We start from the raw sequence: 25,747 nt of genomic DNA on the forward strand, positions 1-25,747 counted from the left end.
AAAAATACATTTTAAAATGCTCATAACTCCTTAAATATTGACATTTCGGGGTTTTTAGCATCGTTTTGATTGCAGATATTTAAAGAGGAAAATAGCATATTTTAAAATGCTCATAACTCCTTAAATATGACATTTCGGGGTTTTTAGCATCGTTTTGATTGCAGATATTGAGGAATAGCCTATTTTAAAATGCTCATAACTCCTTAAATATTGACATTTCGGGGTTTTAGCATCGTTTTGATTGCAGTTTCTTTATAGCCTATTTTAAAATGCTCATAACTCCTTAAATATTGACATTTCGGGGTTTTTAGCATCGTTTTGATTGCAGATATTTAAGAGGAAAAATAGCAAATTTTAAAATGCTCATAACTCCTTAAATATTGACATTTCGGGGTTTTAGCATCGTTTTGATTGCAGTTTCTTTATAGCCTATTTTAAAATGCTCATAACTCCTTAAATATTGACATTTCGGGTTTTTAGCATCGTTTTGATTGCAGATATTTAAAGAGGAAAAATAGCAATTTTAAATGCTCATAACTCCTTAAATATTGACATTTCGGGGTTTTTAGCATCGTTTTGATTGCAGAATTTAAAGAGGAAAATAGCCTATTTTAAAATGCTCATAACTCCTTAAATATTGACATTTCGGGGTTTTTAGCATCGTTTTGATTGCAGATATTTAAAGAGGAAAATAGCAAATTTTAAAATGCTCATAACTCCTTAAATATTGACATTTCGGGGTTTTTAGCATCGTTTTGATTGCAGTTTCTTTATAGCCTATTTTAAAATGCTCATAACTCCTTAAATATTGACATTTCGGGGTTTTTAGCATCGTTTTGATTGCAGATATTTAAAGAGGAAAATAGCAAATTTTAAATGCTCATAACTCCTTAAATATTGACATTTCGGGGTTTTTAGCATCGTTTTGATTGCAGTTTTTTATAGCCTATTTTAAAATGCTCATAACTCCTTAAATATTGACATTTCGGGTTTTTAGCATCGTTTTGATTGCAGATATTTAAGAGGAAAAATAGCAAATTTTAAAATGCTCATAACTCCTTAATATTGACATTTCGGGGTTTTTAGCATCGTTTTGATGCAGTTTCTTTATAGCCTATTTTAAATGCTCATAACTCCTTAAATATTGACATTTCGGGGTTTTTTAGCATCGTTTTGATTGCAGATATTTAAAGAGGAAAAATAGCAAATTTTAAAATGCTCATAACTCCTTAAATTGACATTTCGGGTTTTTAGCATCGTTTTGATTGCAGTTCTTTATAGCCTATTTAAAATGCTCATAACTCCTTAAAAATTTGACATTTCGGGGTTTTTAGCATCGTTTTGATTGCAGATATTTAAAGAGGAAAAATAGCAAATTTTAAAATGCTCATAACTCTTAAATATTGACATTTCGGGTTTTTAGCATCGTTTTGATTGCAGTTTCTTTATACCTATTTAAAATGCTCATAACTCCTTAAATATTGACATTTCGGGTTTTTTAGCATCGTTTTGATTGCAGATATTTAAAGAGGAAAAATAGCAATTTAAAATGCTCATAACTCCTTAATATTGACATTTCGGGGTTTTTAGCATCGTTTTGATTGCAGTTTCTTTAAGCCTATTTTAAAATGCTCATAACTCCTTAAATATGGACATTTCGGGTTTTTAGCATCGTTTTTGATTGCAGATATTTAAAGAGGAAAAATCAAATTTTAAAATGCTCATAACTCCTTAAATATTGACATTTCGGGGTTTTTAGCATCGTTTTGATTGCAGATATTTAAAGAGGAAAAATAGCAATTTTAAAATGCTCATAACTCCTAAATATTGACATTTCGGTTTTTAGCATCATCGTTTTTGATTGCAGTTTCTTTATAGCCTATTTAAAATGCTCATAACTCCTTAAATATTGACATTTCGGGGTTTTTAGCATCGTTTGATTGCAGATATTTAAAGAGGAAAAATAGCAATTTTAAAATGCTCATAACTCTTAAATATTGACATTCGGGGGTTTTTAGAATCGTTTGATTGCAGTTTCCTTTAGCCTATTTTAAAATGCTCATAACTCCTTAAATATTGACATTTCGGGGTTTTTAGCATCATTTTGATGACAGATATTTAAAGAGGTAAAATATTACATTTTAAAATGCTCATAACTCCTTAAATATTGACATTTCGGGGTTTTTAGCATCATTTTGATTGCAGATATTTAAAGAGGAAAAATCATTACATTTTAAAATGCTCATAACTCCTTAAATATTGACATTTCGGGGTTTTTAGCATCGTTTGATTGCAGATATTTAAAGAGGAAAAATAGCAAATTTTTAAAATGCTCATAACTCCTTAAATATGACATTTCGTGGTTTTTAGCACTCGTTTTTGATTGCAGTTTCCTTATAGCTATTTTAAAATGCTCATAACTCCTTAAATATTGACATTTCGGAATTTTTAGCATCGTTTTGATTGCAGATATTTAAGAGGAAAAATAGCAAATTTTAAAATGCTCATAACTCCTTAAATATTGACATTTCGGGTTTTTAGCATCGTTTTGATTGCAGATATTAAAGAGAAAAATAGCATATTTTAAAATGCTCATAACTCCTTAAATATTGACATTTCGGGTTTTAGCATCGTTTTGATTGCAGATATTTAAAGAGGAAAAATAGCAATTTTAAAATGCTCATAACTCCTTAAATATTGACATTTCGGGGTTTTTTAGAGCATCGTTTGATTGCAGTTTCTTTATAGCCTATTTTAAAATGCTCATAACTCCTTAAATATTGACATTTCGGGGTTTTTAGCATCGTTTTGATTGCAGATATTTAAAGAGGAAAATAGCAATTTTAAAATGCTCATAACTCCTTAAATATTGACATTTCGGGTTTTTAGCATCGTTTTGATTGCAGTTTTTTTATTGCCTATTTTAAAATGCTCATAACTCCTTAAATATTGACATTTCGGGTTTTTAGCATCGTTTTGATTGCAGTATTTATAACTTCCTTAAATAATTGCTCATTTCGGAATTTTTAGCATCGTTTTGATTGCAGATATTTAAAGAGGAAAATAGCAAATTTTAAAATGCTCATAACCCTTAAATATTGACATTTCGGGGTTTTTAGCATCGTTTTGATTGCAGTTCCTTATAGCCTATTTTAAAATGCTCATAACTCCTTAAATATTGACATTCGGGGTTTTTAGCATCATTTTGATGACAGATATTTAAAGAGGTAAAATATTACATTTAAAATGCTCATAACTCCTTAAATATTGACATTCGGGTTTTTAGCATCATTTGATTGCAGATATTAAAGAGGAAAAATATTACATTTTAAAATGCTAATAACTCCGTTAAATATGACATTTCGGGGTTTTTAGCATCGTTTTGATTGCATATATTAAGAGGAAAATATTACATTTTAAAATGCTCATAACTCCTTAAATATTGACATTTCCGGGGTTTTTGCATCGTTTTGATTTCAGTTCTTTATAGCTATTTTAAAATGCTCATAATTCGGGGGTTTTTTGCATCGTTTTGATTTCAGTTTCTTTATAGCCATTTTAAAATGCTCACTAATTCGGGGTTTTAGCATCGTTTTGATTGCAGATATTTAAAGAGGAAAAATAGCCTATTTTAAAATGCTCATACCTCCTTAAATATTGACATTCGGAATTTTTTAGCATCGTTTTGATTGCAAGATATTTAAAGAGGAAAAATAGCAAATTTTAAAATGCTCATAACTCCTTAAATATTGCGTTCGAAGTTTTTAAGGATCGTTTTGATTGGCAGTAATTTAAAGAGGAGGAAATAGCAAATTGTTAAAATTGCTCATAACTCCTTAAATATTGACATTTCGGGGGTTTTAGGCATCGTTTTGAATGCAGATATTTAAAGAGGAAAAATAGCATATTTTAAAATGCTTATAACTCCTAAAATATTTACATTTCGGGGTTTTTAGCATCGTTTTGATTGCAGATACTTAAAGAGGAAAAATAGCAAATTTTAAAATGCTCATAGCTCCTAATATTGACATTTCGGGGTTTTTAGCATCGTTTTGATTGCAGTTTCTTTATAGCCTATTTTAAAATGCTCATACATTTCGGGTTTTAGCATCGTTTTGATTGCAGATATTTAAAGAGGAAAATATCAAATTTTAAAATGCTCATAACTCCTTAAATATTGACATTTCGGTTTTTTAGCATCGTTTTTGATTGCAATATTTAAAGGGAAAAATAGCAAATTTTAAAATGCTCATAACTCCTTAAATATTGACATTTCGGGGTTTTTAGCATCGTTTTGATTGCAGATATTTAAAGAGGAAAATAGCAAATTTTAAAATGCTCATAACTCCTTAAATATTGACATTTCGGGGTTTTTTAGCATCGTTTTTGATTGCAGTTTCTTTAAGCCTATTTAAAATGCTCATAAATAACTCTCCTTAAATATTGACATTTTCGGGTTTTTTAGCATCGTTTTGATTGCACTTTTCTTATAGCCTATTTTAAAATGCTCATAACTCCTTAAATATTGACTTTCGGGGTTTTTAGCATCGTTTTGATTGCAGATATTTAAAGAGGAAAAATAGCAAATTTTAAAATGCTCATAACTCCTTAAATATAGACATTTCGGGGTTTTTAGCATCGTTTTGATTGCAGTTTTTTATAGCCTATTTTAAAATGCTCATAACTCCTTAAATATTGACATTTCGGGGTTTTTAGCATCGTTTTGATTGCAGTTTCTTTATAGCCTATTTTAAATGCTCATAACTCCTTAAATATTGACATTTCGGGGTTTTTAGCATCGTTTTGATTGCAGATATTTAAAGAGGAAAAATATTAAATTTTAAAATGCTCATAACTCCTTAAATATTGACATTTCGGGGTTTTTAGCATCGTTTTCTATGCAATTTTATATAGCCTATTTTAAAATGCTCATAACTCCTTAAATATTGACATTTCGGGGTTTTTAGCATCGTTTTGATTGGAGATATTTAAAGAGAAAAAATAGCAAATTTTAAAATGCTCATAACTCCTTAAATATTGACATTTCGGGGTTTTTAGCATCGTTTTGATTGCAGATACTTAAAGAGAAAAAAAAAACAAATTTTAAAATGCTCATAACTCCTTAAATATTGACATTTCGGGGTTTTTAGCATCGTTTTGATTGCAGTTTCCTTATAGCCTATTTTAAAATGCTCATAACTCCTAAAATATTTACATTTCGGGGTTTTTAGCATCGTTTTGATTGCAGATACTTAAAGAGGAAAAATAGCAAATTTTAAAATGCTCATAACTCCTTAAATATTGACCATTTCGGGGTTTTTAGCATCGTTTTGATTGCAGTTTCTTTATAGCCTATTTTAAATGCTCATAACTCCTTAAATATTGACATTTCGGAATTTTTAGCATCGTTTTGATTGCAGATATTTAAAGAGGAAAAATAGCAAATTTTAAAATGCTCATAACTCCTTAAATATTGACATTTCGGGGTTTTTTGCATCGTTTTGATTGCAAATATTTAAAGAGGAAAAAATATCAAATTTTAAAATGCTCATAACTCCTTAAATATTGACATTTCGGGGTATTTAGCATCGTTTTGATCGCAGATACTTAAAGAGAAAAAAAAACAAATTTTAAAATGCTCATAACTCCTTAAATATTGACATTTCGGGGTTTTTAGCATCGTTTTGATTGCAGTTTCCTTATAGCCTATTTTAAAATGCATCGTTTTGATTGCAGATATTTAAAGAGGAAAAATAGCAAATTTTAAAATGCTCATAACTCCTTAAATATTGACGTCTCGAAGTTTTTAGGATCGTTTTGATTGCAGATATTTAAACAGAAAAAATAGCAAATTTTAAAATGCTCATAACTCCTTAAATATTGACATTTCGGGGTTTTTAGCATCGTTTTGATTGCAGATACTTAAAGAGAAAAAAAAAACAAATTTTAAAATGCTCATAACTCCTTAAATATTGACATTTCGGGGTTTTTAGCATCGTTTTGATTGCAGTTTCCTTATAGCCTATTTAAAATGCATCGTTTTGATTGCAGATATTTAAAGAGGAAAAATAGCAAATTTTAAAATGCTCATAACTCCTTAAATATTGACGTTTCGAAGTTTTTAGGATCGTTTTGATTGCAGATATTTAAAGAGGAAAAATAGCATATTTTAAAATGCTCATAACTCCTAAAATATTTACATTTCGGGGTTTTTAGCATCGTTTTGATTGCAGTTCCTTTTTAGCCTATTTTAAAATGCTCATAACTCCTTAAATATTGACATTTCGGAATTTTTAGCATCGTTTTGATTGCAGATATTTAAAGAGGAAAAATAGCAAATTTTAAAATGCTCATAACTCCTTAAATATTGACATTTCGGGGTTTTTTGCATCGTTTTGAATGCAAATATTTAAAGAGGAAAAAATATCAAATTTTAAAATGCTCATAACTCCTTAAATATTGACATTTCGGGGTTTTTAGCATCGTTTTGATTGCAGATACTTAAAGAGGAAAAATAGCAAATTTTAAAATTCTCGTAACTCCTTAAATATTGACATTTCGGGGTTTTTAGCATCGTTTTGATTGCAGTTTCTTTATAGCCTATTTTAAAATGCTCATAACTCGTTAAATATTGACATTAAGAAGTTTTTAGCATCGTTTTGATTGCAGATAGTGTAAGAGGAAAAATAGCAAATTTTAAAATGCTCATAACTACTTAAATATTGACATTTCGGGGTTTTAGTATTGTTTTGATTGCAGATAATTAAAGAGGAAAAATAGCATATTTTAAAATGCTCATAACTCCTTAGATATTGACATTTAGGGGTTTTTAGCATCGTTTTGATTGCAGTTTCTTTATAGCCTATTTTAAAAAGCTCATAACTCCTTAAATATTGACATTTCGGGATTTTTAGCATCGTTTTGAATGCAGATATTTAAAGAGGGAAAATAGCATATTTTAAAATGCTCATAACTCCTTAAATATTGACATGTCGGGGTTTTTAGTATCGTTTTGAATGCAGATATTTAAAGATGGAAAATAGTATATTTTAAAATGCTCATAACTCCTTAAATATTGACATTTCGAGGTTTTATCATCGTCTTGAATGCAGTTTCTTTATAGCCTATTTTAAAATGCTTATAACTCTTAATATTGAGATTTCGGAGTTTTTAGCATTGTTTTGATTGCAATTTCTTTATAGCCTATTTTAGAATGCTCATAACTCCTTAAATATTGACATTTCGGTGTTTTCAGCATCGTTTTGATTGCAGTTTCTTTATCGCCTATTTTAAAATGCTCATAACTCTTTAAATATTGACATTTCGGGGTTTTTAGCATCGTTTTGATTGCAGTTTCTTTATAGCCTATTTTAAAATGCTCATAACTCCTTAAATATTGACATTTCGGGGTTTTTAGCATCGTTTTGATTGCAGATATTTAAAGAGGAAAAGTAGCAAATTTTAAAATGCTCATAATTTCTTATATATTGACATTTCGGGGTTTTTAGCATAGCTTTGATTCCAGTTTCTTTATAGCCTATTTTAAAATGCTCATAACTCCTTAAATGTTGACATTTCTGTGTTTTTAGCATCGTTTTGATTACAGAGAATTAAAAGTTTTAATAATTATAACAGAAGTCAGAACTTATTTAAATAATCGAACACTGGCTGACGGTATAATTCAGTAAGAAATATCTCATAACTTCCAATGTAATGGTTATGCGGAAGGTACATTGTTTTCATTACCTTTTTGATGATTTTCTTAAAACCACTCCTCACTCTGGTAAATATAAGAAAACCAAAAGTACACAAATACGCCAATTTGCCTTGCCTTATATCAGAAACATCGTAATTTTTATAACCAACTGTTGTCAATGACAGGAAATATTGGCGCATACCTTCTAGAGCATTTTTATACCCTACAACACTATGTGTTGGGGGTATTATAAGTTTGATTGGGCCAGAATTTATGTAACACCTCGAAATATTGGTTTCCCATATAGGAAAGTATACATGGATCTTCCTAGCTCGCCGAGCTGAGTCGATCTAGCTATGTATGTCCGTCCGTCCGTCTGTCCATGTTAATTTCTAATCACGCTACAGGTCGCAATTATGGCCCGATCCTTACGAAATTTTGCACGAAGGTGGGGTTAGCCTATTTCTTTTGGAGATGATCGCTAAATGTTTAGGGGTTGAAATGGACCAAATACTGAAAAAATGTCGGATTTTGCAGTAGCTATACAGGTCGCAATTATAGACCAATCGACGCAGAATTTCGCATGTAGCTAGAGTTTAGGGCGGGGAAGAAGCCTACCAATTTGGGTGGTCATCGGATAATATTTAGCGGGTAAAATAGATCATATTTTTTGTGTTGAAAAAATTCAAAATTTTTCATTAAACCGCGAATATTTTAAATCCCGGCGAAATCACAAAGCCATGACAAGGTTACTTCTGATCTATCTCTGATATAGCAAAATATGTGCGATATATATGTCTATCAAGGAAGATATGCTTGAAAGATCTCTTATATGTCGAGAACGGCTGAACTGATTTCGACAGTTCTCATTAATTCAGAATGGCCTCTTGACAGGAAAGAAAAAACATCTAAAAAAATCGCATAAAAATATATCTTTAAAGATGAAAATGTTGATTTTGTAAAATTTTCTCATATTTTTTCAATTTTGTCATATTTTTGGCATATTTTCATTTTGAATTAAACATTTGGTAATATTTCTACAGCTAACAAAACTAAGTACTTAGGATATCAGGCTATCATATACAGATCGCATTTATGGCCCGATCCTTACGAAATTTTGCATTTAGGGGTTGAAATGGACCAAAAAACTGCAAAATTGTCAGCAGGTCGTAATTATCGCCCGATCCTCACGCACATTTGAATGGGGGTTACCGGACATTACAAAAGCCAAGAAGTCTTGGATGACCATCCAAAAATATTCAATGTGTACCTATTTCACAACTATTTCCAACTTTTGTAGACAAAATACTAAAATATCCAATCCAGTGACTTTTTGGAGAATTCACAAATACAGGAAAGACGCACTTCTGACTATTTCGTTAACGCTGATTTCGTTGAAGAATATAGTCAAATGTCTGTATCTCATATAGATGCGTTTCAGTCAAAAACCAATAATAAATGTTAATCTTTTGCCACTTCTGAGAGATTATAGGTCTTTGGGAAATATTGGTTCCAGATCTAGGAAGACCATTTACGTGCAACATCTACCAATAAATTGGAAATGAGCAAATTAGTTTAAGTTGCTATTATTCGAAAATTAGAGAACGGAACCTGATGGTTTTCTTTTATTATTTGTCACAATATCTTGTGGAATTCTTTCGAGTATCTCGCCTATATAAACTGTATCGTTTATTATAGTGTTGTAGGGTATTCAACGGTCGGTCCCGCTCGACTGTAGCCTTTGCTTACTTGTTTACACCATACCTTTTTTAAGTTTTTATTGGGGAACATATAGAACTGTTTGAAATGCCCTTGTGACTGCAGTCTTCATAGCTCAGCATATACCTTAATCGTATGGTTTTTGGAGGTTTGGTGACAATTTAATGTTATATATTGTATCCATGATTACCAAACAAGCATCTGTATCTTTCTTTGAATTCAAATGCCGATTTGGTGGATAAACTCCATGTTTAAATACCGTTTTTTTAAGCCCGATAGAACTTGAAATTTTAAAAAAATAACACAAAAAATTAAATTTCAATCAAAAAATTTTTTTATTCGAAAGCTCAATACGTGACATTAACATTTGAAAATGATTTCGGGCATATGGGCACCGAGGCTGTTCTTGACGAAGGGCATTCTGGAAGTCCAATTTTTGGCCACTTTTTCGAGCACTGCTGGTCGCACGTCACGAATAACACGAACAATGCTGGCCTCCCAGGCGTCAATTATTGCTGGTTTATCAGTATAAACCAGTGACTTCACGTAGACTTCCCGTAGGAAATAATCGAGAGGTGTCAAATCGCACGACCTTGGAGGCCAATTGACATGTCCACTTCTCGAAATCAACTTATCGCCAAATTTTGATTTCAATAAGTCGACGGTTGCGTTCGCCGTATAGCACGTAGCGCCATCCTGTTGAAACCACATCTCTTCCGGATCAATGTCATCCATATTTGTAAACAAAAAATCATTGGTCATGGTGCGGTAACACGAGCTCCAGCCTCATTTTTGAAGAAATAAGGTCCGATGATGCCACCAGAGTGAAAACCGCACCATACGGTGCATTTTTCGGGATGTAATGGAGTCTGTGGGGTCTCCTGTGGATTGGTCTCACTCCATATGCGGCCAAAAATGCGCCTCATCGCTGAACACAATTTTGCGATAAAACAAAGAGTCATTTGCCAACTGCTCTAGAGCCTGATTTTCAAAGTAAATTTCGATAATTTCGTAGCGTTGTTCAAGCGTGAGTCTCTTTATGATGATTTGTCAGAGTATACTGAAACAAATAAAAAATAAGTTTCACCAAAATTAATTTTTTTGTGTTACTTTTTACAATTTAAAATTCTATCCAGCTTAAAAAACACCCTTTATTTTTTTGAAGCTTGCCAGGAAACAATTATATAAAACGATGGGAATTACGGAGCTTTATTCCAATTTCCTCTGAATTTTTTCCATAATAATATATTGCCCTCCCCATTAATTTATTGCTTTAAAGTTCTATTCCCTAAACATATCAAACTTAATAATTTATTTGTTTAATATTCAAGTGTCATGGTGTAGATATCCGTCAACAGACGAAAGTATCATGATATCACTCATTTTAAATAAAATTGCAAATAATTCATGTGTTGAAGGCACGTGTACTGTCCCATAACTGTCGACGAAAAACAGAATATTTTACGAAGTATTTTGACAAATCTCAATGTCAATTTTTTGGCGCAGTGACTCGCTTTTGACTGACATTTGATGTGTTTTTGCAATACATATGTCATTTTGGTTCATCATTTTTGAAAATATTCCTTTTGTTAGCAGAATCAAACACAAAAAAAAAAACACAGAAACAAACACTCAACAGCTATTTATAGTTAAGACAAATAATGTATGAAAATATTTGTAGACTTGACTTCACGTGTCCCAGAAAGAACAACAACTTCTATTTTGTGGAAACTTCATTTATTATTAATATATTCGTTCAAAATGAATTCCGTTGCTGTTGCTGCTGCCGATGTTGTTGTTGTTAATTTTCCTAGCACGTATTTATGATATAAAACAAAACGTTGTCACGCAAACACGCTCATGAGCATATCTTGCCGGCATACATACACAGCCACACATACGACTATGACTCGCACACTTCGTGTAAGTGTACACATGAGTACACTTAAGGACATGTGAAATCACTGGGCTTGCGACAAACATCGGCACAGCTTAAATAAATATTAAGCGGCATATAATCTTAATAATTCTATACTTTCGACTTGAAGAAGAGTATTATCTTATAATGAACTTTTTTATACCCTCCACCTTGGAAAGGAGGGTATATTAACTTTGTCATTCCGTTTGTAACATCCTTAAACATTCGTCTTAGACCCCATAAAGTATATATATTCATAATCAGAATAAAATTCTAAGTCGATTTAACGATGTCCGTCTGTCTGTCTGTCTGTCCGTCTGTCTGTCTGTTGAAATCACGATACAGCCCACATTATTTGACGCAGAGCTATTTGCATTGTGTCTAGGATATTTGGTATTGAAAATGAGATATATCGGTCCACCTTCTGGTATAGTCCCCATATAACGGTACCTCCCGATATTCGGTATTTTGATGATTTATGCCACATTTTTTCACGGATTTGTTTGGAAATTGGTATTTGAAGGTCATAACGGGTCCCTGAGCGTGTAGCAACATATTGCATGTATAGGTCCCCCATATAAAGGTACCTCCCGATATTCGGTAATTTAGTTTTTTTTTGCCACATTTTTAACGGATTTGTCTAAAAATTGGTATTTGTGGGTCATAATGGTTTCGAGCTCCGGTGGCGAAACATAGCATGTATGGGTCCATGATTTGGTATAGCCCCCATATAACCGTACCTCCCGATATTCGGTAATTTGATGATTTTTGCAACATTTTTTCACGGATTTGTCTGAAAATTGGTATTTGTTGGTCATAATGGGTTCCAGCTCCGGTGGCGAAACATTACATGTATGGGTCCATGATTTGGTATTGCCCCAATATAACGGTACCTCCCGATATTCGGTATTTCGATGGTTTTTGCCACATTTTGTCACTGATTTGTCTAAAAATTGGTATTTGTGGGTCATAATGGGTCCTAGTTCGTGTGGCGAAACATTGTAATTATAGGTCTACGTTTTGGAATAGCCCCCATATAACGGTACCCCCCGATATTCGGTAATTTGATGATTTTTGCCACATTTTTTCACGGATTTGTCTGAAAATTGGTATTTGTTGGTCATAATGGGTTCCAGCTTGGGTGGCGAAACATTGCATGCTTGGGTCCATGATTTGATATAGCCCCCATATAACGGTACCTCCCGATATTCGGCATTTTGATGGTTTTTGCCACATTTTTTCACTGATTTGTCTAAAAATTGGTATTTGTGGGTCATAATGGGTCCTAGTTCATGTGGCGAAACATTGTAATTATAGGTCCACGTTTTGGTGTAGCCCCCATATAACGGTACCTCCCGATATTCGGCATTTTAATGGTTTTTGACACATTTCTTCTAATGTTGCTTCTTAATGCTTTTTTACTTGTTTTATTTTTAAATTTGTCTTGAACTTTGAAGTTATCTTAAACACCCTCAGTATTTAAATATGAAACAATAAAAATTTTATAACACCATTAACTCCTCAATATTATATTTTCGACCATATTGACTTTCATCATTTTTATATCCCTCCACCATTCCATGGAGGGTATATTAACTTTGTCATTCGGTTCGTAACTCCTCGAAGTACTCATGTCAGACCCAAAAAGTATATATATTCTTGATCAGCATAAAATTCTCAGTCGATTTAGCGATGTCCGTCTGTCTGTTGTTGTCACACTATCTTTAGAACGAATTAAGATGGAAGGATAATATTTTGCACACAGGTAGATTAAGTTGGCTCATGTCGGTCCACGTTTTCGTATATCCAGCACGGTACCCCTCAATATTTGGCATTTTGATGATTATAACGACATTGAAGACCACATTTTTTCAAATGTCGTATTGGAAGATCTTAATAGGTACTATAATCTATGACAAAAAATTGCATACGAACTATATGAAAGTACGTCCAAAACTTCGGTATTTTTAGGGCATTAGAGACATTATTCACCGGAATTTTTTCAAATTTCGAATTTGAATAGCGTACTTAAACCCACGGCGACATTATGCAACAGATTTGTTTTAAATATCGTATTTGATAGTCCTAATGGACATTACAGGCTATGCAAAAAATTGCATATAATGAACATTTCAACCTATGACAGAAAATTACAAATGCAGTTCCTCGACTTCGTATAGCACCCATGTAACGGTTTTCATTTTTCGACGATTTTTTTTTTTAATTTCTGCAAATCCTTCCAAATGGTAGATGGTATTAAAAGTTCGTCCCGGCTGAACTTATGTGCTTTCTACTTGTTAATTATACCATTAGGCATATGCCTTGAGGAGGTATATATAATTTGGTATGGGCAAGGTATGCCTCATGAAGGTTTTAGACCCCAGTTCTCTTTGAACCAAATCTGTCTCAGGACATTTGGAGTCGATATAACGATGTCCGTCCGTCTGATTGTCTACCTGGCTAATGCGCACGATAACCCTCGAAGGGAGTATCCGATTTGTTCTATAGTTAGTCTATCGAAATATTATTATCAAAACTTAGATCGAGTTCGGAGATGAGCAATATCGATCCACCCCATGGTGGTACCTCCCCCTCGAAATGGTCAAAAAATATATTTTTTGCATAGAAAGAGAAACGATAAACCGATTTTGCTCCAACTATGCAAATTCTAATATTAGCGTCAGTACAAAAATGGAGAATATTGCTCCACTCCATCAAGTACCTCCTCCGCAAAGCCTGAATATTTTGAAATCCGACTGTCTTCAAACTTCACACATCCCAATATTTTTATTTAACCAAGGTCTGGTGTTAAGATGGAATATATCGGGCCACTCCTTCTGGTACCTCCCCCACAAAACGTCGAATTTTTAAAAAAATATATTTTCGGCACAGAATGAGAAACGATAATCCAATTTTGCTCCAACTGTGCAAATCTTACTATTTGCGTCAGTGCTAGGTCAGGTGCAAAAATGGACAATATCGGCCCACTCCATCAAGTACCTCCGCCACAAAGGGTCAAGATTTTGAATAATTACAAATTGTATAAAATGGGATGTAAGAGTCCGATTGTCTTCAAATTTCACACATCCCAATATATACCAAAGTGTTAACATCGGTCCACTCGTTCTGGTACCTCCCCAACAAAGGGTCGAAATTTTGAATATCCATTAAGCTCATAAAAAGCGAAATTAACATCCGATTCCATTTAGACTTAGCACATCTGAATATTTGTATCAACACAGGATCTGTTATAAAGACGATAGTGATCGGACCATTCCTTCTGGTACCTCCCCCACAAAGGGTCAAAGTTTGAATAACCAAAACGTTTCGTCTGGGCATTGAATATGTCGGTAAGTCACTCGCCCACTGAAACATATTTTGAAATGAGCACGCTAAATTGGCTGTAACTCATGAATCAATAAACACATATATAGATAAGGGCCCTTGTAACTCTTGGGCGCAGCATGCTGTTTTGTGAGGGCGAACAGATATAAGACCACCGCTTTTTATACCCTACACCACAAGGTGGTCAGGGTATAATGTCTTTGTGCATTTTTTGTAACAGGCAAAAGGAAACGAGATAGACCCATAGTTCCTTTTGATGATCTGCATAGAATCACATTCTGAGTCGATTTATGCATGTCCGTCCGTCCGCCTGTCCATGTATTTTTGTAAACAAAGTACAGGACGCATTTATTACCCGATCCAAATGAAAATTTGCATAGATCATTTGCATGGCCCAAGGACGAACCCTATTTAAATTGGAGATAATCGGTCAAAACTTAGATATAGCTCCCATATATATCTTCGTTCGATTTGCCTTTTATTGTGTACCAAACGTGTAATATCAGCCCGAATGGTATGGAATTTTGCATATAGGTCCAAATTAGGCCTAAAAAAAATAAGTATGCCAAATTCGAAATCGGTTCAGATACAGCTATAGCTCCCATATATATTGTTCATCCGATTTGTTACTTTTGTCTTTCGCAGCCGTAATATGCACTCTGCAACAACAATATTTGGGGAAATATATCAAATACACCTCAGAAATATTTTTGCTAAATTTTATCGAGATCGGTTCAGATTTGGACATAGCTCCCATATATAACTTCGTCCGATTTACTTTTTATTGTGCACCAAACGTCTAATACTTGTCTGAATGTGATGGAATATGGCACTTACGACCAAATTGAGTCTAGAAGCTAGTGTGTCAAATTTGGTGAAGATCGGTTCAGATATAGCTATAGCTTCCACATATATTGTTCATCCGATTTGTTATATTTGTTACCCACAACTGTAATATGCACTCCGTAACAACGATATTCAAGGAAATATATCAAATACAGCTCAGATTTGGATATAGCTCCCATATATATTATTACCCGATTTTAAATTATTTTAAATTAATGGGCAACGCATGTCCGAATTTAAAAGATACAAATGCTTCGGCATGTTTAGTCCTTTGAACTTTAAATTATAATTATAATCATAGCTTGTATGATTGAATTCTCCCATAAAAACTTCTAATTGTTATGTGGAGCTCTACTAAATTAGCAAAGTGGTGTAAGTTATCAAAAAGTCGGCCCCGCCCGTCTTTAAAACTTTCTTTACTACTTTTTTTTTTTTTTTTTTGTGTTTTGTTTCTTAGCTCATGTACCAAAAATCAATGATGTACTCGCAAAAGTATATTTTTTTATTTTCTAGACAATAACAAAACAAGTAAATAAACAAGTAAGCAAAGGCTACAGTCGAGCGGGGCCAACCGTTGAATACCCTACAACACTATAATAAACGATACAGTTTATATAGACGAGATACTCGAAAGAATTCCACAGGAATTTTTTCAGTTTTTGGTCCATTTCGACCCCTAAATATAATGCGATCATCTCCAAAAGATATAGGGTTCTATTCTGACCCTAGCCCCACCTCCATTCTAAATTTCGTGAAGGGCCATAATTGCGACCTGTAGAGTGATTACAAATTAACATGGACAGACGGAGAGACGGACGGACGGACATACATAGCTAGATCGACTCAGCTCGGCGAGCTAGGAAGATCCATATATACTTTCCTATATGGGAAACCAATATTTCGAGGTGTTACATAAATTCTGGCCCAATCAAACTTATAATACCCCCAACACATAGTGTTGTAGGGTATAAAAACTGCATTCAATTTCAGACTGCTCTCATTTCTAAGCAGCTACTCAAATTATAACAGTGACAGCTCATTATATTGTATACAAGCGTACTAAAGCAGTTTGGCGAGAATTTTGCAGAAAAAAATTATTCGTGATGGAATTCAAGCGTGATAGTGTGATTTCTTTATATTTGGCTGGAAAACTACTAGCGGCTATCGCTAGAGCACTCCAGCATTCAAATGTGAATAAATCTTTTGTGTCTCGTACCATCGCTCGTTACCGTGATACTGGTAGCGTAGCCAGACGTCAAGGAAGTGGATGGAAGAAAACAGCAATATCAGCAGAAATGATTCGAAAAGTAAAGAAGCGACATGATCGAAGCCCGTGTCGCAGTGGCCGAAAAATGGCTCGTGAGCTGAAAATATCGCAATATTCCATTCTGCAAATATTGAAAAATGAGCTCGGGGTAAAGCCATTGAAATTCCAAAAAGTGTAAGAACTTACACCGCAACAGAAAGAAACTAGACTCAAAAGAGCTAAAAAGTTACTTCGCTTGGTCGAAAGTGGTGAACTGCCAAATTTGGTTTTGTCCGATGAGAAAACATTCGTTGTCCAGCAGTTTGTATAAAAACAAAATGATCGTGTTTACTTGCCAAAGAAGTCAGCTGAAAATGTGCACCTTCGGTTGGCCACCAGAACTAAAGCGCCGGCCATGGTGATGGTGTGGGCCGCCATAACAGCCGATGGTCACTCTCCGCTTGTATTAATCGACCGAGGCATCAGAATAAATGCCGAATATTATCGAATATATCGCGAAAATATTCTGTAGGGTGCATTTTGGGCGCTGACCTTGGACACTCCAACAGGACTCGGCACCATCGTACTCAGCACGCGCCACCCAAGAATGCTTACAAAATTCATTTCCAGCGCACAGTGGCCACCAAAATCTCCGGATACCAATCTGTTGGACTATTGTGTCTGGAGTATTTTGGAAAACAAGGTTGACACTAAAAATACCAAAGTGTCGATCACCTCAACAGAGCAACATTCGGGAGCGTGTGACGGTTTCATTGGCCGTTTGAAGGCCATAATTTGTGCCAAAAGTGACCGATTCGAACAAATCTAAACTTGTTCTAAAATTTAATACTATTTCCCACATTTTTTCTTTCAAAATGAAAATATGATGGCGTTTGACTTTGTTGCAGTTTTTTTATCTCACCCATGAAAGTTCACAATTTTCCATACTTTTATCTGTCATAATTTGAGAAATAAGTTGCTGATTCTTTACAACTTGCTATATCTAAATATTTCTCTCAACCAAAAACCTGAGGTGAATGTGGAATTTATGATTTCGCATAAAAGTCGATATAAATGTTCTATTTTCTTGTAATTTTGCCTATACCAATACTTTTATGTGCATTAGATGAGGTTAAATACACATACAGTGGTGGCCATATCATATGCAACTAAGATTCATCTACGTTAAAAGGCTATATAAATTTGTAAATTTCACAACGAAGTATATAAAGATGGGTTAATTATAGTCAATACGTTCTTACGATTTCAAATTATTATCAAAATGTGCAGCTTTTGTTTATATCTCTATGTTCACAGGTGTTTTGTTGACAAATATGAAATTTGGTGTGGTCAAAACATATGCAACTTTATATATTTGGTTTAAATAACGGCATTTTTACAATTTCCTTTGTTCTATTGTTCTTCTTATTATTAGCTAGAGACACTGCGTAAAGAGATTTAAAGCTACCTTCACATTTTTATTGCGTTGTTTTTTCACAAAGCTACAATAGAGTTTGGTCAAAAATGGCACGCGATAAATTTGGATTTGAGCTCTGACAACGAATTGTGACTGCGTATTCTTCTGGATTATCACAGAAATGTATTGCCGAGAAATATACCGTTCATAAAAGCTCCATATCGCGCATCATTAATAATTACAAAAAAAATTCACAAGTCTCTGTTATACACCGTGGTGGTCGAAGTCGAAAAACAAGCGATCGGACGGACAAATTAATAATCAGACACGTGAAAAAAGACCCATTTATATCTTCCTCTAAGATAGTGGAAAGATTTCAGTTGCCAGTTTCTGCTCGCACCATCCGTAGAAGACTTTTACAAGCCTCCCTCTGCGCAAGACGTCCTGCAAAAAAACCACTGATATCGAAGCGAAACCAGAAAAAGCGTTTGGAATTTGCTAAAGCTCATATAAATTGGACAGAGAGTAAATGGAGAACTATATTATTTAGTGATGAGTCCAAATTTAACATCATTGGTAGCGATGGCATGTGCTATGTAAGGCGACCAGAAGGAAAACGACTCGAAGCACGTTACTGTAAAAAAACGGTCAAGCATGGAGGGGGCAATATAATGGTGTGGGGTTGTTTTTCTGGTGCTGGAGTTGGCCCCCTACATAGAATTGTTGGTATTATGGATAGATTTATGTATAAAGACATATTGCAAAGGGTAATGCTCCCATTCGCAGAATATAATATGCCATTGCGGTGGGTCTTTCAACTGGACAACGACCCCAAACACGCTTCGAAGGTGGTCAAATCGTGGTTTGCCGATAATAGAGTTACGGTAATGGAATGGCCACCCCAATCCCCAGATTTAAACCCAATAGAGAACCTGTGGGAAATCGTAAACAAAAAAATTGATCGAGAAAATTGTACAAGTTTAGATGTTTTATTTTGCCGGCTGGAAGATGCCTGGAAATCAATCCCAAAAAGCGTCATTGACAATCTTATAGCGTCAATGCCTCGAAGATGTCAGGCTGTAATCAACAACAACGGATTTGCAACAAAATATTAACTTTATTTGCACTTTACTGAGCTCGATTTAATTAGTTGCATATGTTTTGGCCACTTCATAATAAGACTGAATATCTTTTTCTAATTTTTTTTATAAATGAATTGAATATCTATGGAGTATATGTTTTTTTTTCTTAAACTACAAGCAATAAAAAATAATATTTAAAAAAATAATTGCATAATTTTGTTTTCAGAAAAATTTTTCACGGTTTTTGGTAAAGGTTAGATTTCAGTTGCATATGATATGGCCACCACTGTATCTCATATAAAGTGAAGGATGTAACCAATATAGCTCCAACCTGGCATGTCGCAATATTTTGTATCATATTTGGTTAGGTCCAATACGAAATGGACAATATTGGCCCATTCCTTCGGAACCTACTTCATAAAGGGTCATCAATTTCAATAATCATAACAGAAGTCAAACTATATTTAAATAATCAAACATTGACTTCTGTAAGCAAAACCGACTAATACTATTTAACTTGTTTTTAATAAATTTTAGTACTTCTACACAGAGCCGAAAATACAATGACTTTTTTAACCATGTGCATGGTTAATTTTTTCATGGTAAATGTTTGAGATTACAAACACAAAATAACGTTATAGGGTAAGTGTGCCTAAGTTCGGCATGTCCCAGTAGTCGGCACTTTTTATTTTTAAGCCCAAATAAATTAAACTATTCTAACTAAATATATTTTGTTTACTTCAAATATATTGTCAGCTACCTTTGTGTAAAATTTCGCTAAGAAAAGATGATTTATTCTAATAAAAATTAAATTTTTGTCTGTGAATGTCCTCAACAATCCATATTCTTAAGAGAAGTACAATAAAGACGTCGAATCAGTTTAACTAAACAAAAATATTATATTTTAATGAATTAATTTATTATTATTATTAATTATTCTTACAAAAAAATTGGTATGCAGACTGTTGGAACATGCCATACCGACAATTGGCAAGCGGTGCCGACTACTGGCAAAAAAGCATTGTTTTAATAAAACTACAAATTTATGAAATTTAATGAAAAGTTATTAAAACTTTATTTATTATTAAAAAATTATACAAAATTTCGAATCTGAATAAATTAACTTTTTAATAATTGAAAAGTTCCACCCAGAATGGTGAGCGATTGAAAACGCGAAAATCCTAAAAGTGCCGACTACTGGTACACTTACCCTATAAGGTCAAATGTAGATGAAAAATAGTTTAATTAATATTGTATAAGGTTGTTGTTTTTTGAGAGAGACGGAAAATGTGAGAGATACATAAAAATTTAAAGTGCCTTCGGCTCTGTTGTGGTCAACAATTTTGAACTGCTTTGTGTTTGACGAAGTTCAATATTACAATATACGAAGTTGCAACGAATGTGACTGTCATATTCCCCCTCCTCCTCTTTATCGAATCTCTTTCTGTGGTCTGAATATGTGTAAGAAAGATCAAATAGACAATCACTTCTTTAGTTGGTGTTAAGTGGTGCAAGGGAGTAGTGCACGTGCTCGTGGGAATAGTGCTTGGTATAAAGGTAAGTAAAAGCTGGTGAAATTAACAAATATATTTGATTGTAATTTGTATTTGTTTTAATAGAAAACCCTGATACTATTTCAACATAGTAATGTGTTATTGCTATATTCAAATTGTATCAGATTTGTCTATCAAATAAACTATAAATTACAATAAAGAAACAAAAATAACGGTAATACATGAAAAAAACAAGCAACAACAACGTATATGCAGCGACAAGCAAAAATGAGGAGAGAAATAATGTGTGAGTGTTTATTCATACATATGTGTTCTTTTTGTCTTTGCTTGTGGCTGCTACGACGTACATTAGCGTATGCATTTGTCACCAAATGTACGTTGTTGTTGTTGTTGAAGCGACAGTGTTCATATTTATGTATATCTTTTTGTTTTTTCTTCACAGTTGTTTTTTTCTCTGGTGTCTTTTTTTTGGGTGCTCGTGCGTACATTTTTGGTAAGTTGTGACAATACTATTTGCTTTTATTAACTACTAGTTTCTTCTTCTGTTTTTGCAGTCGGTGTTTGGCGTTTTGTAGTTTTTTTCACAATGGCTGAGGAATATAATTTAAAATCACTCGGTAAGGCGTTAAAAAATAAAATTTATATTAAACATATATCTTTCTTTACCAGCCCTCCCTTAAATATACATACAATTTGTAATGGAAATATATATATTTTAGAAATATGCGGTATTAATAAATAAATAATAAATAAACTTGTAAAAATTACATTTTTCTTGTTTTATTCAAACAAATGTTAATTTATTATTAAAAATTATCATATGAACTGTTTAGACAAACTGACTATGAAATGTTATTATTAACAATTCTCATGGTTACAAAAATTTAACAGTGCATTGTTAAAACAACAATTTTTTTTTCAATATCAACAATTTTCGTGGTTAAAAAAGTCAATCATGGAATAGCTAAATTAACAATGATTATTTTTAAATACCAGTCAACAAGAAAATGTTTAAATTAACCTTACATAACGTAGACTCCAAATCATGTTTATTTATGGTTAAGCTAACCTTGTATAAGGTTAATTTTTTTCTCTGTGTAGAACACTTATGTCGAATTTCTAAAAACCTAGCCTTATCATATCCCTACACACGAACATTGACCCACAGCTTCAGCCGTTTCGTATTGAGTATTTTAGTATATTGATATCATCTGCTTCGCATTTTCCTCGCAATATGTGAAAGCATGTTCATTCTAGGCTTTTAAACATATTTCGTTTCATAATAATTTAGTCATATTTTTTCTCCCTATTTTTTTTTCTCTCTAACCATAATTTATGTATTATGGTTATATTAAATACCTGTGTCAATTTCCAATTACATTATCTTACAGCATCAGCAATTACCTGGCAATGAAAATTAATGTTTCATATTTGAATTTGTTCCTACATGGGCCTTACGATCTGGCTTATTTCGAATGAAAAGTCTGTGTGTGTGTCTGGGTGTATGCTGATATGTGAATCGAAGAACCAAATCGAATACCAATTAAAATTTTTTTACATCAATTTTAGATTTGAAACTTTTCTATTTTTTTTTTCTCTTTCTCTCTCAATTGCTTTTCTCGTTTATATGAATATTATCAGTTATGAAAGCTTACACAAATTATACAAAAGCATTTATTGCATTTATATTGGGGTGGAGCGAAATGTATGGGGAAAAAAACTACTTTGGTACCTCCATCTAATAAATGATTAGATGGATGATGGATAAAAAAATGGGGCTGGGTCGATAGAGCTCCCGTAACAAAAATAAGGTTTATATTGCGAATTTATATAAAGTAGATCATAACAATTATGAACCTTATTTGAATGCGTATCATGAATTTAGGGTCTATATCCAACTCTGAATCGATTTTCAAAAAATTTGAATGAGGCTTTTGTGCCCCTAGTACCAAATAACATTTCTGTGCGTAGTGCATGATATGAGGTTGATAAGTATAATATTACCAGGTAAAAAACATTAAGTTCGGCCGGACCAAACTTTAGTACTCTCCACTTTAGGGTAAAGGAAACATTAGAACCCATTGTGACCCACAAATACTGTCGCAAACGTCATCAAAATATCGAATATCGGGGGTACCGCTATAGGGGGCTATAGAAAAACGTGAACCTATACATACAATATTTCGGTAACAGAGCTAGAACCCATTAGAACACACAAATACCAATTTTAAGTCAAATCCGCGAAGAAATGTGGCAAAAATCATCAAAATACCGAATATCTGAAGAAACTTTTATATGGGAGCTATACCAAAACGGGGATATATACATACAATGTTTCGCCACCGCAGCCAGAACCCATTATGACCAACAAACACCAACTTTTAGACAAATCCGTGAAAAAATGTGAGAAAAACCATCAAAATACCGAATATCGGGAAGGACCGTTATATGGGGACTATACCAAAAAGTGGACGGATATATATACATTTTCAATACCAACCATAAAAGACACGATACAAATTGTTCTACTACATTTTGACGCTCTACATCAAATAATGTGGGCTGTATCGTGATTTCAACAGACAGACAGACATCGTTAAGTCGACTTAGAATTTTATGCCGATTTTGAATATATATACTTTATGGGGTCTACGACGAATATTTCGGGATGTTACGAACGGGATTACAAAGTTAATATATCCTCCTTTCCAAGGTGGAGGATATAAAAATATTTATTGGAGCAATAGATATACCGGACAAGGTTCACAAAATGGAAAATCTCGGTTGAAAATAAAACAAGTAAAAAAGCTGTAAGTTCGGCCGGGCCGAACTTTGAATACCCTCCGCCATTTGGAACGAATTGGGCAATTTAGAAAAATAAAATATTAAATCCATTATAAATTCTTCTACATGGCTAATTTTCAATACCAAAAGTCCTGCAGACATAATATATATTTGAGTATAATTTCATCCACCTACTTCATTTCGTTCGGAAGCTAGAGTAATTTCCACAGAGGGACAGTCGGGTGGACATCCCTAAATCGACATAGAATTTGATGCTGATCAAGATTATATATAGAATAGAAGAATATGTATATAGAAGCTATATAAAAATCTGAACCGATCCGGCAGAGGTATTTTCGAGCTGTATATGATGTCCGGTATCAAATATCTGTTGGTGGAGTACATATTACGCATGTGAGGGACTTTAGCACCAAATAATATGCAACATATATATGGGAGCTATGGCTATTTCACCAAAATTTAGGTACTTGCTTCTAGGCTGAATTCCGTTGGAAGTGTAAAAATGCAGTCCATTTGGGCTGATATTAGCCATTTGATTCACAAGAAACCTGTTATCGGATAAATTTATATATGGGAGTTCTATCCAAAAACTTATTCAATCTCGATAACATTTGGCAGATATATTTTTGAGCTCCATAAGTTATCTGGTACCAAATATCATTCTTGTGGTGTAAGGAACTCAAATCGGATGAAACATCGGATGCCTTCAAACGGCCAATGAAAACGTCACACGCTGCCCGAATGTTGCTCTGCGCTATTTTCACCATTCCCGGTGAAGCGCTTGCTTGAGGCGATTGACACTTTGGTATTTTTTAGTGCCAACCTTGCTTTCCAAAATATTACAGACACAACAGTCCAACGAATTGGTATCCGGAGATTTCGGTGGCCATTGCTCGCTGAAAATGAAGCGGGGAACCTCACTCATTTGAGTCTATTTTCTTTCTGTTGTGGTCTAAGTTCTTGTACCTTTTGAAATTTCAATCGTTTTACCCCGAGCTCATTTTTTAATATTTGCGGAATGGAATATTGCGATACGTTCAGCTCACGAGCCATTTTTCTGCCACTGCGATGCTGTTTTCGATCAAGTGGCTTCTTTACTTTTCGAACCATTTCTGCTGATGTTGCTGTTTTCTTACGTTCACTTCCTTGACGTCGGGCTACGCTACCAGTATCACGGTAACGAGCAATGATACGAGACACAAAAGCTCTATTCACATTTAAATGCTGGAGTGCTCTAACGATAGCCACTTGCGGTTTTTCAGCCGAATATAAAGAACTCACACTATCACGCTTGAATTCTATGACGAATATCTTTTTTTTTTTTTTGGAAAATTCTCACCAAAATCCTTTTTTACGCTTGTAGACAATATAATGTCACTAGAATAATTTTAACAGCTGTCAGGCGAGTGGCTTAGGAATGACAGCAGTCTAAAGTTGGTTGCAGTTTTTTTCATCATTTCATAATTTTTTCATTTCCAGCGCACAATGGCCACCAAAATATCCAGATACGAATCCATTGGACTATTGTGTCTGGAGTATTTTGGAAAGCAAGGTTGGCACTAAAAAATACCAAAGTGTCGACCACCTCAAGCCAGAGCTTCGCCGGGAATGGGCCAAAATAGCGCAGAGCAACATTCGGGTAGCGTGTGACGGTTTCATTGACCATTTGAAGGCCATAATTCGTGCCAAAGGTGACCAATTTCAAAAAACTAAACATATTCTAAAATTTGATGCTATTCCCACATTTTTTGCTTTCATTTCATCAAATTTTAATAAAAAAATGTAAAAATTATTGCATTTGACTTTGTTGCAGTTTTTTATCTCACACTGTTTGTCCGATTTTGTTGGAACTTTACATATTATAATAGCTGGTAGGAGAACTATAACATTGCCCCCTATTTTCTCGCAACTGTCCCACAAATGGACACTGTTTTCGATCAACCCTATTTTCAAACAAAATATCTATCAGATACGATGTGAATTTAAATTGGCTTATTATATTCCAATGAAAAACCGAAACATAGTAACAAGCACACTCACACATGCATGGTTATAGCAAAGTGGCCATGGTAATGTCCAAATGTAAAAAGAATACAACAAAAATGAAAATAGAAAAAAAAACAACGTTTAAAAAAAGAATAACCAACATCCACACAAAC

General features: G+C 33.6%; 1 long non-coding RNA gene across 1 annotated transcript; it reads left to right on the top strand.

Annotated features, from left to right (window-relative positions):
- Window positions 1-20,777: 20,777 nt before the first annotated feature.
- On the top strand, window positions 20,778-21,552 carry LOC131806131 (uncharacterized). Its single transcript, XR_009343980.1, has 3 exons — window positions 20,778-20,826; window positions 21,226-21,276; window positions 21,338-21,552. It is a non-coding gene; the product is annotated as an uncharacterized LOC131806131 (long non-coding RNA).
- Window positions 21,553-25,747: the final 4,195 nt, after the last annotated feature.

Source organism: Musca domestica, unplaced genomic scaffold (genome assembly GCF_030504385.1).
Source record: "Musca domestica strain aabys unplaced genomic scaffold, Musca_domestica.polishedcontigs.V.1.1 7, whole genome shotgun sequence".
Classification (NCBI taxonomy): Eukaryota; Metazoa; Arthropoda; class Insecta; order Diptera; family Muscidae; genus Musca; species Musca domestica.